The sequence below is a fragment of the Triticum urartu genome, chromosome 7 (assembly GCF_003073215.2).
Source record: "Triticum urartu cultivar G1812 chromosome 7, Tu2.1, whole genome shotgun sequence".
Lineage (NCBI taxonomy): Eukaryota > Viridiplantae > Streptophyta > Magnoliopsida > Poales > Poaceae > Triticum > Triticum urartu.
In genome coordinates, this window is record NC_053028.1 from 145640959 (window position 1) to 145659917 (window position 18959).

Here is an 18959-nt window from a genome sequence, read left to right on the forward strand (position 1 = left end):
GCTTAGGGTTTAGGTCATATGTGGATATGGGAAAGTAGTTGAGGGTTTTGGAGCATATCACTAAGCACATGAAGCAAGAGGCTCATTAAGCAACACCTCATCCCTCCTTAATAGTATTGGCTTTTCCTAAAGACTCAATGTGATCTTGGATCACTAAAATATAAAATGAAGAGTCTTGATCTTTTGAGCTTGAGCCAATCCTTTGTCCTTAGCATTTCGAGGGTTCCACTTTCACATCCATGCCATGCCAATCATTGAGCTTTCCTGAAATAATCATCTTGGAATAGCATTAGCTCAATGAGCTATATGTTGTTATGAATTACCAAAACCACCTAGGGATAGTTGCACTTTCAGAAGGTCCTTACGTCATCGAGGAGGTCTACCGTTTTGGTGCCATAAAAATCAACAACTTCGAAGGCACAAATCCGAGGGTGGTAAACGGTCAAAGAATCAAACATTATATCTCAGGTAATCCCATAAATGTTGAAACTAATGTTTTGAAACTGTAACCCCGGAGGAATACATAAGGGACACTTTCCAGAACGTTTCAGACTCCGAAAAGGAATAGGTACGTGGTACGGTAAGTAAACCGACTCCAAAACAGTTCTAATGGCAATTTTTCTCTGTTTTGGAATATTTAAGAAAATAGAAAATGAGAAGTAGTCCGGGAAGGACTGGAGGCTTCCACGAGGGTGGAGGGCGCGCCCCCTGCCTCGTGGGCACCTCGTGTGCTCTCCGGACTCCGTTTTCTTGCATGATACTTCCTTTGGTGGGTAAAAATTCACTATATAATCTCCCGAAGGTTTTGACAACCGTATCACGCAAATATCTTCTGTCTTTGTTTCGAGCTGTTTTTCTAACAGATCTAGATCACCATGGCTCTTCAAGTGCCCCCAAGGACAAGTTCTTCGAGAAGGTCATCAACCCCTACCTCGCGGAGGTGCTGCAACACCCTCAACCCATTGAGATGCGTGAGGGGTTGTTGCATATCCGCAATGTTGAGGGACCAAGGAGGACCGAAAGCATGGAAACAAGGCTCGAGGCATTGGAGCAACAAGTTTTCAAGTGTCAGGAGATGGTGGAATGTGGACTCAACTCTAACCATATAATGATCATGGAGTTCACTAACAACCACAAGCTGGATGACAAGAACATTGGGGAGGCCATCTTCAAGCTTCACGAGAAAATCAAGAGCCTCCAAGCCCAGATCTATGACTTGCAAAACCAAAACTGTGAGTATGAATATAGATTCAAGAAGATGAGTTTGGCTGCAGATTTGAGGATCCTGGAGACTCGATCATCTTTCTATGATGGTGAGCCTATGCCTTGGAAGATGGACGACAAGCCTACATCATCAACAACTCCATCATCACCACCAACGACGAAGGAAACATAAACACATGAGTATGGGCACTCCCCTTGGCAACTGCCAAGCTTGGGGGAGTGCCCCGGTATCGTATCACCGTCACTTTTATCTTTACCATTTTTCTTAGTTCGATCCTTTTGGTAATATCTGATCTAGTAGAATAAAGTTTTAGTATGATCTAGTTGTGAGTTTTGCTTTATGATCCATCTATGTAATCGAGTCCGTGAGCTTTATATAATAAAGATTAGTGTTGAGTCAAGGGCTTGATTATTTTGCTATGATCTTGAGGGAATAGAATAAAAGAGAAGAAATAAAAAGAAATAAAGAGATCTTATGGATCTTATGGAGAGTAATTACTTCACACATAAAGAGTATGATGAATAAAAATTATTGAGAGTTGACAAACATAGTTTTGGTCATAGTTGCAATTAATAGGAAGTAATAAGGAAAGAGAGGTTTTCACATATAAATATACCATCTTGGACATCTTTTATGATTGTGAGCACTCATTAAAATATGATCTGCTAAAGAGTTGACGTTGGACAAGGAAGACAACATAATGGATTATGTTTTCTTACAAGATAAATTATATTGTCATGGATCGTCCAACATGTTGAGCTTGCCTTTCCCTCTCATGCTAGCCAAATTCTTTGCACCAAGTAGAGATCCATGCCTCATGGGCAAGTAGGGAAAGGCACCCTACCCCCTGGGCGCGCCCCCTGCCTCATGGGCCCCCTGGTGGCCCTCTCATGCCCATATTTGGCTATATGGAGTCTTTCGTCCAGGAAAATATCATAAGCTAGCTCACGGGACGAAACTCCACCACCACGAGGCGAAACCAATCTAGGGCTCCGGCGGAGCTGTTATGCCGGGGAAACTTCCCTTCGGGAGGGGGAAATCATCACCATCGTCATCACCAACGATCCTCTCATCGGGAGCGGGTCAATCTCCATCAACATCTTCACCAGCACCATCTCATCTCAAACTCTAGTTCATCTCTTGTATCCAAACCTCAGATTGCTACCTGTGGGTTGCTAGTAGTGTTGATTACTCCTTGTAGTTGATGCTAGTTGGTTTACTTGGTGGAAGATCATAGGTTCCTATCCATTATGCATATTAATACCCCTCTGATTATGAACATGAATATGATTTGTGAGTAGTTACGTTTGTTCCTGAGGACATGGGAGAAGTCTTGCTATAAGTAGTCATGTGAATTTGGTATTCGTTCGATATTTTGATGAGATGTATGTTGTCATCCCTCTAGTGGTGTCATGTGTACGTCGACTACATGACACTTCATCATTGTTTGGGCCTAGAGGGAGGCATTGGGAAGTAATAAGTAGCTGATGGGTTGCTAGAGTGACAGAAGCTTAAACCCTAGTTTATGCGTTGCTTCGTAAGGGGCTGATTTGGATCCATATGTTTCATGCTATGGTTAGGTTTACCTTAATACTTCTGTTGTAGTTGCGGATGCTTGCAATAGGGGTTAATCATAAGTGGGATGCTTGTCCAAGTAAGGGCATTACCCAAGCACCGGTCCACCCACATATCAAATTATCAAAGTACCGAACGTGAATCATATGAGCATGATGAAAACTAGCTTGACGATAATTCCCATGTGTCCTCGGGAGCGCTTTACTTTATATAAGAGTTTGTCCAGGCTTGTCCTTTGCTACAAAAAGGATTGGGCCATATTTCTGCACCTTATTTACTTTTACTATTTTTTATCCGTTACCAATTACCTTATCACAAAACTATCTGTTACCGATAATTTCAGTGCTTACAGAAAATACCTTGCTGAAAACCGTTTATCATTTCCTTATGCTCCTCGTTGGGTTCGACACTCTTATTTATCGAAAAGGCTACGACAGATCCCCTACACTTGTGGGTCATCAGGGACGAAACAATATCCATTGCCTCTTATTGCTTTCAACATTTTTCTCGTGTCAACATAGAACAACAGGAGTGTTGTGTGAATTTTTGTGATTTTTCGGGGTTCATTTGGACATTTTTATACGGTAACTGAGTTTTCAATGCAATTATGTGCATAATTCAAATTAGAACTACATGCACATGCTCCAGTGCATATAAATTGGTTGAAAAATCAAATCTTTGTCCTCGGGTGCATGCTTAGGTCCAATGCAAGAAATGGGAATGAATTTCAAACACCAGGCCAACGTTGATTGCCGGCAAAACATTGAGATACTTTGTTTTTAAATTCTAGTAAATCCAAAACTTGTTTGAAATTCATGAAACTTGGCATGCTATCATGGAATGGCACCCGACATGCAGTGGTATTTTTCATGTCCATTTGGAGAGAAGGCGCACTCGAGTAACAGCCAACAAATGCATTTTGAAAAAATAGTTGCCACTTCAATATCTCAAACGTTTGTATAATTCAAACCGTGTGCGTTTTGTTAATCATTCACGTGATGCCACGTGTCTTGGTTTTAATGGCTCTTGATCGCAAACATTTTAGATAGAACTCCTGTATGCAAAGTTAGAGCAAGATTTGTGCATCTCTTGAACGCAAACGGTTCTTTTGGATGACCCGTGTGCAACCACTTACAAACAATTTGGTAAGATTTGCATCTGTCATATTGGGTATGTTGCCATTTGTCAAACTAGAAAGATTGACATTTGTTGATCTAGTAACATTACCATTTGTCAACCTTGTAACACTGCGATTTGTCGATATGAAGCTAAAAATCACTAGCAGTATCTAATTTTTGCAACTAAAATTCGGTAATTATGTTGGGGAATGCAGTATTTCAAAAAAATTCTTATGATCATGCAAGATCTATCTAGGAGATGCATAGCAACGAGAGGGAAGAGTGTGTCCACGTACCCTCGTAGACCGAAAGCGGAAGCGTTTAGTAATGCGGTTGATGTAGTCGAACGTCTTCACGATCCAACTGATCCAAGTACCGAACGTACGGTACCTCTGTGTTTTGCACACGTTCAGCACGATGACGTCCCTCGAGCTCTTGATCCAGTTGAGGACGAGGGAAAGTTCCGTCAGCACGATGGCGTGACGACGGTGATGATGAAGTTACCAGTGCAGGGCTTCGCCTAAGCACTACGACGATATGACCGAGGTGTGTAACTGTGGAGGGGGGCACCGCACATGGCTAAGAGAAGACTTGGTGTGTCTTTGGGGTGCCCCATGCCCATGAATATAAAGGAGGGAGAGAGGCCGACCACCTAGGGGCGCGCCAAGACTATGGAGTCCTACTAGGACTTCCAAGTCCTAGTACGAATCCCTTTCCTTTTCGGAGTAGGAGAGAAGGAAAGAGGGAAAGAGAGAGGGAGTAGGAAAAGGCAAGGGGGGCGCCCCCCCTTACCCTAGTCCAATTCGGACCCATGGGGGGCACGCCACATCCTCTTGGCCTGCCTCCTCTTTTCCCGTATGGCCCAATAAGGCCCATTACTTCTCCCGGTGAATTCCCGTAACTCCTCGGTACTCCAAAAAATACCCGAATCACTCGGAACCTTTCTGATGTACGAATATAGCCTTCCAATATATGAATCTTTACCTCCCGACCATTTCGAGACTCCTCGTCAAGTCTGTGCACTCATCAGGGACTCCGAACAAACTTCGGTCATCAAATCACATAACTCATAATACAAATCGTCATAGAACGTTAAGCGTGCGGACCCTACGAGTTTGAGAACTATGTAGACATGACCGAGACACATCTCCGGTCAATAACCAATAGCGGAACCTGGATGATCATATTGGTTCCTACATATTCTACAAAGATCTTTATCGGTCAAACCGTATAACAACATACGTTGTTCCCTTTGTCATATGTATGTTACTTGCCCAAGATTCGATCATCGGTATCATCATACCTAGTTCAATCTCGTTACCGGCAAGTCTCTTTACTCGTTTTGTAGTGCATCATCCCGTAACTAACTCATTAGTCACATTGCTTGCAAGGCTTATAGTGATGTTCATTACCGAGAGGGCCCAAAGATACCTCTCCGATACTCGGAGTGACAAATCCTAATATTGATCTATGCCAACCCAACAAACACCTTCGGAGACACCTGTACAGCATCTTTACAATCACTCAGTTACGTTGTGACGTTTGATAGCACACAAGGTGTTCCTCTGGTATTTGGGAGTTGCATAATCTCGTAGTCAGAGGAATATGTATAAGTCATGAAGAAAGCAATAGCAATAAAACTTAACGGTCATTATGCTAAGCTAACGGATGGGTCTTCTCCATCACATCATTCTCCTAATGATGTGATCCCATTCATCAAATGACAACACATGTCTATGGTTAGGAAACTTAACCATATTTGATTAACGAGCTAGTCTAGTAGAGGCATACTAGGGACACTCTGCTTGTCTATGTATTCACACATGTACTAAGTTTCCGGTTAATACAATTCTAGCATGAATAATAAAAATTTATCATGATATAAGTAAATATAAATAACAACTTTATTATTACCTCTAGGGCATATTTCCTTCAAATTAAGTATAGATGGAGGCGAGGAGGCGTGTTCAGCCGGGCGTGTAGCGGGCGGCACAGTACTATTCGATTTGACAGCGGGCAGCGTAGTTCCTGATACGGCTTTAATGCATATGAGGGAGAGGCTAGAGGTTCCTGAAATGTTGAACGGCCAATGATGCATCCTCCTTCAATTAGCATCATGTGAATGCATGAGGGAAGTAATGGGAGGAGGACCGGGAAAAGAGGCAGCATGATGTGAATGCAACGCAGTTTGCACTCATATAAAGGCGCCCCTCCATTCCAATGTATCTACCACATCGTACGCACCTAAGCATTTGCCTAAGAACCTACACTAATAAGCGCAAAAGTGCTCACTCTAAACCCATGGCGGCGATGCGCGACAGCGGCCTGCGGCTGTGCCAGATGGTCCATGACGTCGGCATGCGGCATGGCACCGAGGATCTTCTCCAGACGGTGTTGGCGACCGGCTGGTGGATGGCCGCCATCGACGCCAGCTACGACGCTCAGTTGGACCAGATGATCGTTTCCACCACAAACAAGTTCACCATCATCAAGAAGCTCGCAGACGACATCGCCGTACTCCTCCAGCCCGCGCGCCCGGGCTCCTCATTGCCTGCCACCCTAATTGGCCTCCATGGTCGGAACCTCTTTCAAGCACTGGTGGCCCTGCGACTACCCACTGATGCCATGAAGAATGTCCACCTGGAGGTCGCGCTCGCCGTGAGGCGCCTCGCCCTACAAGAATTCGTCGACCTACACATCCACGTGTACGAGAAAATCATGTACATAGGTATCTACAAGGCCGGTGAGGACGCTATGATGTTTGCCTTCTTCAACCGGCTGGAAACCTTGGATGCCTTTGCTGAGAAGCACCTTCACCTCACCACAAAAGCCGCCGGTCAGTGGCCAAGCGCACTGAGTTGAGGAGGAGGAGGTCGTACTTTGATGGATGCGTCTTTCTTCTTGCCTCCTATAACCACCACTGCGATCGCATTCTCGTTCCATTCAATACAGACATGTGTGATCAGTTTGCTTAATTATATGTCTATCTCGTTAATTTTTGATAATTTTTGTTTTTTGAACACATGTCGATTGGCTTGAATGAAGGTCTATCCCGTTACTTTACGACATGTTTCTAAAACATGGACATCAAGGTTAATTCAACTAATAGGACGGAGCACTATATACATTCAACGCAACTAAATGTTTTCCAGAAAAAGTGATATGATTTCTGTGAAACTTATAGGTCATGTGTGTCAAATTAACCTATGTGTACTTGTTCTCGAATTAACCTCCGAGCTTTTTTACCGCGTATCACACACATCTTGTTAAGTTGAACTGTTTATGTTCTCTTCCCTAATCGAAAATAGTTCATTCGACTGAATTGTATGCCGTATATCACACACACCTTGATCTGGCTGACCATTTATGTTGCTTTCCCTAATAGCAAACAGCTCATAGGAACGAACTGTATGACGTATATTGCACACACATTGATATGGCTGCCCGTTTTTGTTGTTCTGCCTAATCGCAAACAGTTCTTCTGGATCAACCGTATGCCCTGCATTGCACACGCAACTAAAATTTGAACCGTGTTTGATGGCTCCGCCATCGCAAACGTTTTGCACCTTTTTTAACGGGTTTTTTACACCATCGTTTGCGATTATTGTATCGCACACAGTTTCGTCGAAGGGTCTCTGATTGTAGTGTCGCGTTAGCAGCATCCTGCAGTAGTGTAGGCCACAATAACCATGGGCTACATATTTACTATAGTGACCCTGGGCCTCCTACGGGCCATAGAAACAATGGTCCTTCTACGGGGAGTAGCATCAATGGGCCTTCTACGGGCCGTATGATCGATTGGCCAAACATGGGCCAATAATGGACCGCATTATGGGCCTTAAACGGGGTAGAGTTGGAATCGTCCGTTCATGGGCTGACCAAAACGGGTCGTCGTTAATCGGACATATTTGATGACGCTATGAAAATGGCCCAACGGATTAACAGGCCACAAACGGGCCGACTGTAACCACGGGCTAAATTTGGCCCATAATCAGAAAAGGCCAGTAACAGGTCGTAAGTAACCGAATGTTGTAAATGAGCCCAAGAATAAATGGGCACTAAGAAGGCCGAAAGATAACATGGGCTTGAAACGGCCCAATGGAATAATGGGTCATTAATGGGTATAAAGCCATATACTGTTCATTACGGGCCAGTTTCAGCATGGGTCGTTAATGGGCCAAGAGTTACAAAGTGCCTCATATGGGATGAAAGATGTCATGGGTCATACATGGGCCGGAAGTTACAACGGGCTCGAATCATATTGGACGGCCCAGATGATCCTACTGGGCCTAATTCGGATAGGCCATAATGGGCCCTAGGTTAGCGGGCTGTAAATGAGCTATGTGCGAACAGGCCATTAACAGGCTTTTCATGGGCCGGCCTGCTATCTTTTGACCAAGTGAAATGGGCCGGCCTTTTCACAGGAATGGGCCTCTGTTGGGCCATGCCAAGTGTCGATGTATCACTGGCGCATTGTGTCCAATGAGTGGATGACATCTTTCCCAACGATGAGCCGACACGTGCTTCCTCCAGCCAATGATAATTTTACACATGGAAAATCCCCATTGGTCCGGGCTGTTAACGGGTTATCGGAACCAAACCGGAACCCGATAGCTTAACGGCGACCCGTTACGGTGGATGCCACGTGTCGGTCACCCTTGATGAAAGCACTTCTATGATGCGCGATTTATCGTCATGGAAGTGGACACTTCTGTGATGATAATTTGGGTAATGTCATGGAACACTTCTACGACAGCACATGTATGACTATCTTGATTATGTCATAAAATCATCATGGATGTACATGCATGACAAAAAACATGACCTACTGTGACAAACATGTATCATCACTGAAGTGTATTTTTTGTAGTGTTATCGGGTCACCGGAAGGAGTTTCGGGCATTCCCGACAAAGATATGGGCCTTATGGGCCAAGTGAGCGAACACACCAACCCACAAGGGGCTGGTGCGCCCTCTATAGGGCCAACCCTATGGAGACGGAAAGGAAAGGGGAGGAGGAACTCTCCCTCCTCTTTTCTTTCCCCCTTGTTCATACAAGGAAAGGGGGAGTGCAGGAGGGCAGGGCCCTTGGGCCGGCGGCCAGCCCCTAGGGGCGCGCCCTGGCTGCCCTGGCAGCCTCCCTCTCCCCTCCCACCTATATATACATGGGGAGGGGGCACCACACAAATACACAACATTGTCTTAGCCGTGTGCGGCGCCCCCGTCCACCGTTTACTCCCTCGGTCATATTTTCGTAGTGCTTAAGCGAAGCCCTGCGGAGATCACTTCACTGTCACCGTCACTACACCGTCATGCTGTTGGAACTCATCTACTACCTCGCCATCTTGCTGGATCAAGAAGGCGGAGGACGTCACCGAGCTGATCATGTGCAGAACGCGGAGGTGTCATACGTTTGGTACTAGATCGGTTGGAGCGCGAAGAAAGTTTGACTACATCAACCGCGTTGTGAAACGCTTCCGCGTACGGTCTACGAAGGTACATAGACACACTCTCCCCCTTCATTGATATGCATCTTCGTGGATAGATCATTGCGTGAGCGTAGAAATTTTTTGTTTTCCATGCAACGTTTCCCAACAAAGACTAACACTAGTTTTTTCTGTATATTTTTCTCTCACTCATGCGCACTCGGAACCAACTCCATAGTCGGTCATTCATCACCAAATTACTTCAAGCCAAGCATGCTTAACTTTTAGATTCTTGTGGATGGGCTCCTAGAAAATAACAAACTCCACATGAGTAGTCTATCAATCATATTAACTCGGATGTTATATATATCCCCCTTAAAGGATCTGACGTCCTCATCGGCCCAATAGGAACGTCCCCCCTTAGCACATATTAATGTGCGCTAGTTCCATCATCCATATGTGCCCATGTCGTGTGGCATGACAGGCCACACAAACACTATGTACATGTCTACTCCACTGACTTGCATACACCCGTGTAACTATAAGGGTCGGCCATGGTACCATTTTGTAATGCCCTCAGACTGGCAACCATGTATAAGGCCGATAAGCTGGTGATCACTTGGAATGTAGACTAAACCCACAGACTAAAACTAGTCTTTCATGTGTATTTTGTCCTCACTCACGCGGGACCAACTTCACAGTCAGTCACACATCCTCAAATTACTCCAAGCCAAGCACGCTAACTTTGACTTTACTTACAAATGGACTCTCAAAAAATAAGGAGTTCATTGTTTATGGGAGTAGTCTATCAATCATTTTAACCCATATGATACATGTGGGCAACAAAACTAGCATGCAAGACATGGCCCAAATCTTGTATTAGCTCACGCAGACTCTAATGGGCTAGGTTCCCAAGGCACGCAAAAAGTGGGACAAGAATAAAACATGTCCTTATCGCTCTGGGAGTCGAACATGTGAGTCATTGTGCAACTTTGAACGCACAAGACTTGTGCCCTCCACTCACCTTCTATCTTGGTTGATAAGAATTTTGAGACGACTCCCTTAAACCAGAAGGGAGGGAGTAAATACAAAAATACACACACAAAACAGATACAATGAAATGATAAACCCATTACTATATTTCAACAACAATAACCTCCCCTCATCATCACCAGCACACATTGTCGAGGAAAGTCCGCTGGAGGCCAACGATGATGGGACTTCTTCCCCGTGTGACTGGGCTCCCCCTCAGTGACTAAACCCTCCCCACTTCCTCCTATTCTTCCCCAACTCATCCACCCTGTTGGCTCACCCAATCAACATCCCTCCTATGTGTCATCACCCCTCGGTGGTCATCGGGGTCCATCCTCGCTAGCTCTAGCTTGCCCTTGCATCGCTACCCCTTCCCGTGTAGTGCCCCTACCCCTGAGCCGCATGCTCCCACCTCCATGGTCAGGGATCATTGCTTCATATGGGGTCATGAGTTCCCTGCCCCCGCGCCGATCCGACGACCTCTATGAATGCTCTCTAGATATGTTGGTAAACTTCCCTATCATGACCTCACCTGCATTACATAAATAGTACAAAAATGTAACGGTCCAGCAAGTGTCCAATCCACAATTGTGCTAAGGACAAGCCAGTTGTTTTACTTATAGGAATCAAATCACCCCTGAGGACAGACGGGAGTTTAACAAAGTTGCTTTCATTAAGTTTCATGAGTTACTATTGTAACATCCCAAATTTTCAATTTGGAATGTTATACGTAGGTCATTCATGCATATCATATTTTATTTGTTTTTCGTTTCGTGATCCTCGAAAATTCTAAGCAACTCAAGGACCCTCGGAGAGAGTTGGGGATTTCACGATTTTCATATTTGAAGTTTATCAAATATCGAAACGAGGAACATTGGTTTTATTATTTTTCTCTCTGAAAATATTTCATATTAAAGTATATGAGAGGAGATAATATGACTTCTCCAAAATAAACGAAATATTGGAGGAAAATATTAAAATCAACTATTTGATTTTATTCGGATTTTATTTCTATTTTATTTGCATAGGAAAAATATGCGTTTTTCAAAATTGCATTTTAGGCCCAAATAAATGTTCACCTTGTCCGGAATATTTTTAGAGGACGGGGAAAATTTATTTCGGGATTTTTGGAGTCCGTTTAGTATTTATTTTCTTTCTTTTTCTGCACGATAGAATTTAAAAAAAATCAAACCGACTCTGGGTCGTACCCGAGCGGGACTCCGCCCGGGGGGGGCTTTATAAGCCGGGGCCCCCCTGCCCGCCGAAGCCCACCAGCCGCCGAAGCCCACCCGTGTCCCGCAACCCTAGCATCGCCGCCGCGTGCTACCACCGCTTGCCGCCCACCGCTGCCGCCGCCTCGCCGGAGGTAGTCGCCGCCGCCGCCTCGGTTTTCATGAGAAAAACTGATCGGTTTTTTTTTGAAACCCTAGATCTGTTTTTTAGATCCAGTTCAGTTTTTTCGGTTTAGTTATATAGCGGACGTTCGTCCGTACGTTTGTTTTAATGAACGATTTTCGCCCGTTAGTCACAGACAACGAATGTTCGTTCGTTAGTCTGTTCACCCATTTTTCTTTTTCTCGGGTTTTTCGCGATTATTTTCGATCATGATTTCTGATCCGATTTTCGTTTTAGTTTATCTTTTCGCTCGCTTATCGGAATCAGACGATTCAAGCGCCTAGATCTTCATCTCGAAACCCTCTTTCCGTTTAACCAACTTGAACAAGATTTTGGTACTGTAAAATTTGACTTTAGTCCAGATTAGTAATCGGATCTTGTTTTTTTGCAGTTTGTGTTTTCGTTTCTCCGTTTGATTTGATTCTTTTTGCAAACCGCAGTTCTTAAGTTGAACTTTCTGGTTAGATCTTCTTATTTGAGTTTTACCCATACATCTTTGTTTGATTGCTTATGTATGCTATTGTTTGTCTGCGATAGAACACCCGGAGTGTGAAGCGTGCTACTACGAGTCTCTAGGTTTCACGGATCATCAGCAAGGCAAGTAACACTTTGATCATACCCCTTTATTACCCAGTTTTTATGCATTAGTTCCAATCCTCAAACACTGGATGATTAGGAAGTGATTAGCTTATGGGTTTGGGAAGTAGATGATGAGGTAGAACCTATTACCTGTTTTATTATCAAACCCTCAGGAGTTACCTCTACGTTGCTTATATTGCTATGCTATGCTCGTAGACGTGGATTGGGTTTGAGTGTATCCATGACAGATGTGAGATTGTTAATTAATGGTTCAACTTAAGGTGGCAACTTTAATACACATCTGAGTGGATTGCTTGTTTGGGCACCTGGAGAATCCAGTGTTGTCTTTGGATATCCCGGAGTACCCGTGTGATCATCCTACAGTCCGCCACCCAGGCTCAAAGGGATCATAATATTATTCATGCTAGAAACTTCCGTGTGCAGCCACAAGCCATTATGGGCTCTGGCATAGTATGAGTAAGTTGCGTGACCTCTTTTAGTGGTGGGCTAGCAGATGTAGAGGGAAAGTAGGTGTAACTGTCCACCCAGAGTAAAGAGTAAATGCTTCTGAAAGACTGTGTCTCGGTCATTCGTTTCTCAAACATTATGTAGTGTGAGAAATCAAACGGAGGAGATCGAGTCTTGTGGGGGAAAGTGCACAAACCTCTGCAGAGTGTACAATCTAATCATGGTTAGCCGTGTCCCCGGTTATGGACAATCTTGAGTATCTAGTACTTGGATTTTTCCTTTTGTATCTCATCACTCTAAATTAATTTGTTGGGTTAATGAACTACTTTAATTGGGATTGAGTTGGAGGAACCTTCTCAATGATGTTTCAACTACCGCGATAGTTAAAATAAAACTTATTCCTTTGTTGTAGGGAAAAATTGGCTTTTCACAAAAACATTATAACCATACAGCCTCCACCAGCCAAATATGCATACAGTGTTAGCAATATTTCTGTTCATTGCACTACTATGTTACATTGCCAGCATATTCCATGTGCTGACCCGGTTTTTTTACCTGAAACTGTAGGGAATGGACCCCACAGCAATTTTATTCCTCCCATAAAAATATTACATATGTACACAACTTACAAGGTCCAAGAGACCCAAAGAAAGAAAAAAGAGGGAAAAACAACATGCTAACCTCAAGGTGGCAAAAAGGAGATCCATCTAAGCAGATCCTCTTTGAACTTAGGCTTAATCCTATGAACCAAGAGAGAAATGTCCAAAATAAAAGAAGACCTCCACCTACGAAAAGAAGGCCTAATATTCCTGAAAACCCTATCATTCCTAACATTCCAGATGTTCCAGCATGCCAGGAAAACCACTTCAAAGAAGAAAGGCTTGCCAAAATCCCTTCTAGCATGATAAGCAATGGCAATCATATCATCTCTAGCCATCCAATTAATTTGAAGATAATTCCAAACCCTGCAACTAAAGTTACATTGAAAGAATAGGTGATCTCTATCCTCCTTGGTGTGTGTGGGACAGAGTACACAGAGGTTTGAATCAGATACATTCCAGTGCCTTCTTTCCAGCATATCCTGAGTGTTCAGCCGATCCATGATCAACATCCAGGCAAAGAACTTGATTCTCATAGTGCAACAACTAGCCCAAATCCAGGATAAAATTGGGTTGGACACAATGTGCTTATGCAAGAAGGAGTAGTATTTCTTGGCAGAATAACCCTTGCCATCCTCTTTCCATACCCACGTATCATTCAACTGAAGGTTATGCTTTGAATGCAGAAGCAGGTTTTGCAAAGACTGCAGCTCTCCGAAAGCTCTCTTAGAGAGAGGTAAATGAAATAAGAAAGTGAGCTCAGTTGAGTCAAAAACCTCAGCAGCAGAGATAAGGGGATCAATGGCAAATGAAAAAAGCCTGGCAAACCTTTGTTCAAGAGGGATACTAGTGTCCCCCAAGGACCAAGAATCAGACCAGAACAAAACAGTGTCACCCTTGTTAACATGCACTGCACTGACCATCCTGAACTTATCCATTAACTTGCATATATCTCTCCACCAGAAGGAGCCACAAATGATGGTAGCATGAGGAACTCTGCCTTGGTAGTAAGTATTCCAAATGAGTTGGACCCAGGGCACATCAACTTTATTGTAAAATTTGCTAGCATGTTTGAGAAGAAGATCCTCATTCTGCAGCTTCAGATTCAAAATACCCAGTCCACCTTTGTTTTTGGGTATGCAAACCAAACCCCAAGCAGCCAGAGACTGACCAGAATCTTTCCCGTACTTCCTCCAAAGGCACTGCCTCTGTATTCTCTCCAACTGTTTTAAAATACCAGGAGGCAAGTCCAGGCTACACAGGAAAAAATTGGCAAAGAAGAGAGGGCAGAGATCAGGTACTGTAGCCTTCCTCCATGAGCAAGGAAAGAAGAGCTCACAGAAAGTTTCCTCTCCATACTATCAACCAGGGCATTAAGTCCAAGATCTTGGGTTTGGTAATTCCCACAGGGAGGCCAAGATAAGTAAAAGGAAGAGTTCCAACCACACAACCAAAGACAGCAGCAAGTCTAGCAATCTCCACTGAATCCACATTAATAGGAAGCATAGATGACTAATGGTAGTTGACATGCAACCAAGTGGACTTTGAGAAGAGGAGAAACATTTTCTTTAAGGAAAGCAATTGAGATTCCTCAGTAGGCATAATAATGAGGGTATCATCAGCATACTGGATAATTGGGTAATCCTTATCATGGCAGGGAATAGGAAGCTGTAAGAGCCCTCTATGATGCATATCATTCACAACTGACTGCAACAGATCTGCAGCAATGGCAAACAGAAGAGGTGAAAGAGGGTCACCCTGCCTAACCCCCTTCTTGCAAGCAAACTGTTTCCCAGGTACTCCATTAAGTAGAACAGAAGAGGTTCCAGAAGCCAAGAACTGTTTAACCCAGGAAATCCACTTCTCATTAAAGCCCTTGTGCCTCAAAATTTGGAAAATAGCCTCATGTTCAATTGAATCAAAAGCTTTCTCAAAATCCAGCTTGAGAATAACAATAGGCCTTTTTGACTGATGGCATTGGTGCGGGTACTCCAAGGTCCAAGCAACACAGTCCTGAATGGTTCTGGATTTGATAAAACCATATTGGTTTTTATGCAAACATCTTATAATATCCAACTGCAATCTGTTGGCAGCCATCTTTGAAAGAAATTTTACTCCCAGACCAGTAAGAGAGAGATAGGCCTAAAATCATTAACAGTTTCAGGAGATCTTTTTTTAGGAACCAGGGTGATATATGAATAGCTGGCCCGTTTTCGGGCTGCAACATATCACGTTGCGGACTTTTCAGACGAGGAGTAAGGTTCGCTAGGTCGTTGCCGTGCAGCTCAACTATGCCGTTGGAGTTGATGGACTCACTTTATCTTCCAAGCCTTCCGCTGTTATCATATTAGATGGCCTTAAGCCATATTTATTGTAATAAGTTCTCTTTTGGAGACATTCGATGTATTAAGTGTGTGATTGCTACTCTGTTATAAATCCTTCGAGTACTGTGTGTGTCAGCATTACCGATCCAGGGATGGCACTGAAGCACGGAGACTTGATAGTTTGAGGTCGGGTCGCTACAAGATGGTATCAGAGCACACGCTGAGTGTAGGACACGACCACTAAGCTAAGCCCTAGATCACTACTCTCTTCTCATTTCTGACTCCTCTCCATTTTCTACTCTTTAGGATGGCGGACGCAAGGAACAATTTTGCACAACCGGATGAAGAAGCACCTTTTGGACGACACTTGAAGGAAGTCACTAAGTACCTGAACATTGGAATACCAAGCTTCACCGGGACTTACAACACCACTTTACCAGAAGAGGAGCGCTGGATGATTCAAGTTCAAGTTCCTGGAAGGACATTCACGCCAGTCACTAAGCCCATAGAGTTTTCCTTTGATGCACCAACCTGGAGTCTAGGAAATACTATGGCAGCCCACATCACCATGGGACGCATTGGAGAAGTCTACAAGAAGGATCTTAAGGATACTATCTACCAGATTTGTGGGCGCCGAGATGAGCAATGGGAGATGATCAGCACCAGGAAGGATAGATCCATTGCAGCTTTCATCCAGGAGTTAAACCAGCACATTCGTCGCCAGGAGAATCAGATGTGCGCATGCATGATAGATTTGAAGAAGGCAATGACAAGGATCACCGAGCTTGAAGAAGAACTCAAGTCTACATGCGGTGGATACGAGGAGGAGATGACGATACTAGTGGAGATGAATGACGACCTAACAAAGAAGCTAGGAGTATTCATGGGAGACCCGCGCCAGGAGGAGAAGACGACGAACCTAAGGAGATTCGTTCTGAAGACTACATCATCATCGACGACACCGATTCTGACCCGGATAGTAGTGATGATGACTTTGAAGACTAAGCTGGAGCAGACATCATGGAGTCTTCCACTAATCAAAATTTCTAGATGACCACCAAAACAGTAGTAGTAGTCTGCCATGTATATAGTGTAGTCTGAGCACTTTTGTAACGATAGTTAGATCGATTTGTATGCCCTTGCTTGATTGAGTGAGTGATATGATTGTGTTTGTCTCATGTGCATATGGGTAGTGTTTTTCTCACTAGACCTCATCCTATAATATTTCCCTTCCCTCTAAACCCTCAGATGCCTCCGAGACGTGACCCCAGATTTACCTTTCCACCGGAGCTCACTCAGTTGATCCAGCAGCAGAATACACTGATGCAGCTGTTAGTACAGAACCAAGGCAACAACAAAAACCCACCGCCACCACCACCAATTGACAACTTAGCCTGTTTTCTGAGGTTGCAGCCACCGGTATTCTCTAGTAGCACCGAGCCGATAGTGGCAGATGATTGGCTCCGCAGGATTGGAAGGGAGCTAACCACTGCAGGATGCACAGATGCTGAGAAGGTGTGATTTGCCGCACATCAGTTGGATGGGCCAGCAGCCTCATGGTGGGAGAATTACACCGTCTCCTATCCTATAGCCACTGTTACATGGGGTCAGTTTCAGCAAGCATTCCGCGCAGCCCATGTCTCAACTGGAGCTATGAGTATGAAGAAGCGTGAGTTTCGCAACTTACGCCAAGGGAACCGTACTGTGGGGTAGTACGTGGATGAATTTAGTAAGCTATCTCGTTATGCCCCTGATGATGTGGCCATAGATGTCGCAAAGTAGGAGAAGTTTATGGAAGGTCTTAATTATGAGATGAGCATGCAGTTGATGGTGGCAACATTCAACAACTACCAGGAGTTGGTAGACAAGGCTCTTATGATTGAACGGAAGCAGCAGCAAATTGAGAGCCGCAAAAGGAAGTATGGACAAGGAAGGTACAACTCAGGAGCTCAGCAGAAGCCTCGATTAATCCCGAACTTGAGAGGACTTGTCCATAACCATGGAGGTCACAACCACAATGGAGGGAGTTCTCACAACCACAGTGGCCCCAAGGATGGAAACAGGAACGGAGCAGGTAGTAATCAGAACCGCTCTAACCCAGCCACACCCGCCAAGAAGGACCTAAGTCACATTACTTGTTTCAAATGCGGGAAGACTGGACATTACGCCACTGAGTGTCCTGAAACGAAAAATGGAAATTGCAATGGAAGTGCTGGGAAGAAGCCCAACCCTTTCAACAGGGGACAAGTGAACCACGTGAACGTGGAGGAGGTTGAGGAGCAGCCTGATGTCGTTATCGGTAAGTTTTTGGTTAAGTCGTTTACTGCAATCATTCTTTTTGATACTGGTGCATCGCATTCATACATATCAAGGGGATTCGTGGATAAGTATAAACTGCCCACTAAAGTTCTTAGGACACCTATGCTAGTAACCTCACCCAGAGCTGAGTATATGGCAAGCAGTGGATGTTTTCAGATACCATTAGCCATTGGAAGCCATGTTTTCCCCTCAGACTTGATAATTTTGGAGTCACAGGGATTGGATGTGATACTGGGAATGGATTGGCTATCGATGTATGGGGGAAACATCGATTGCGTGAGTAAGTCAATTTTGCTCACCAGCCCGGAGGGAAAAAGGATCAAGTATGTATCTAGGCATGCACCTAGGAGGAGCCAAGTAAATACCCTCACGGGAGTTGTTCAGGAGGAAGTGCCTGTAGTGAAGGATTACCCGGATGTTTTTCCAAAGGAGTTACCAGGCATGCCACCGGATCGAGACATCGAGTTTTTGATAGAGCTATTTCCAGGTACCGGGCCAATATCAAAGAGACCCTACCGAATGCCCGCAAACGATCTAGAAGAGATCAAGAAGCGGATTAAGGAGTTGTTGGAGAAAGGTTATATTCGAAGGAGTTCATCACCATGGGGAGTCCCAATGCTTTTGGCTGAGAAGAAGGATAAGTCTCTAAGAATGGTTGTTGATTACCGTGCGTTGAATGAAGTGACGATTAAGAACAAGTACCCCCTGCTGATGATCAATGATTTATTTGACCAGTTGACAGGAGCTAAAGTGTTTTCTAAGATCGATCTGCGATCAGGATATCACCAGCTGAAGATTCGAGAGAAGGATATACCTAAGACAGCTTTCACCACAAGGTACGGGCTATATGAGTATACGGCCATGTCTTTTGGATTAACTAACGCCCCTTCCTATTTCATT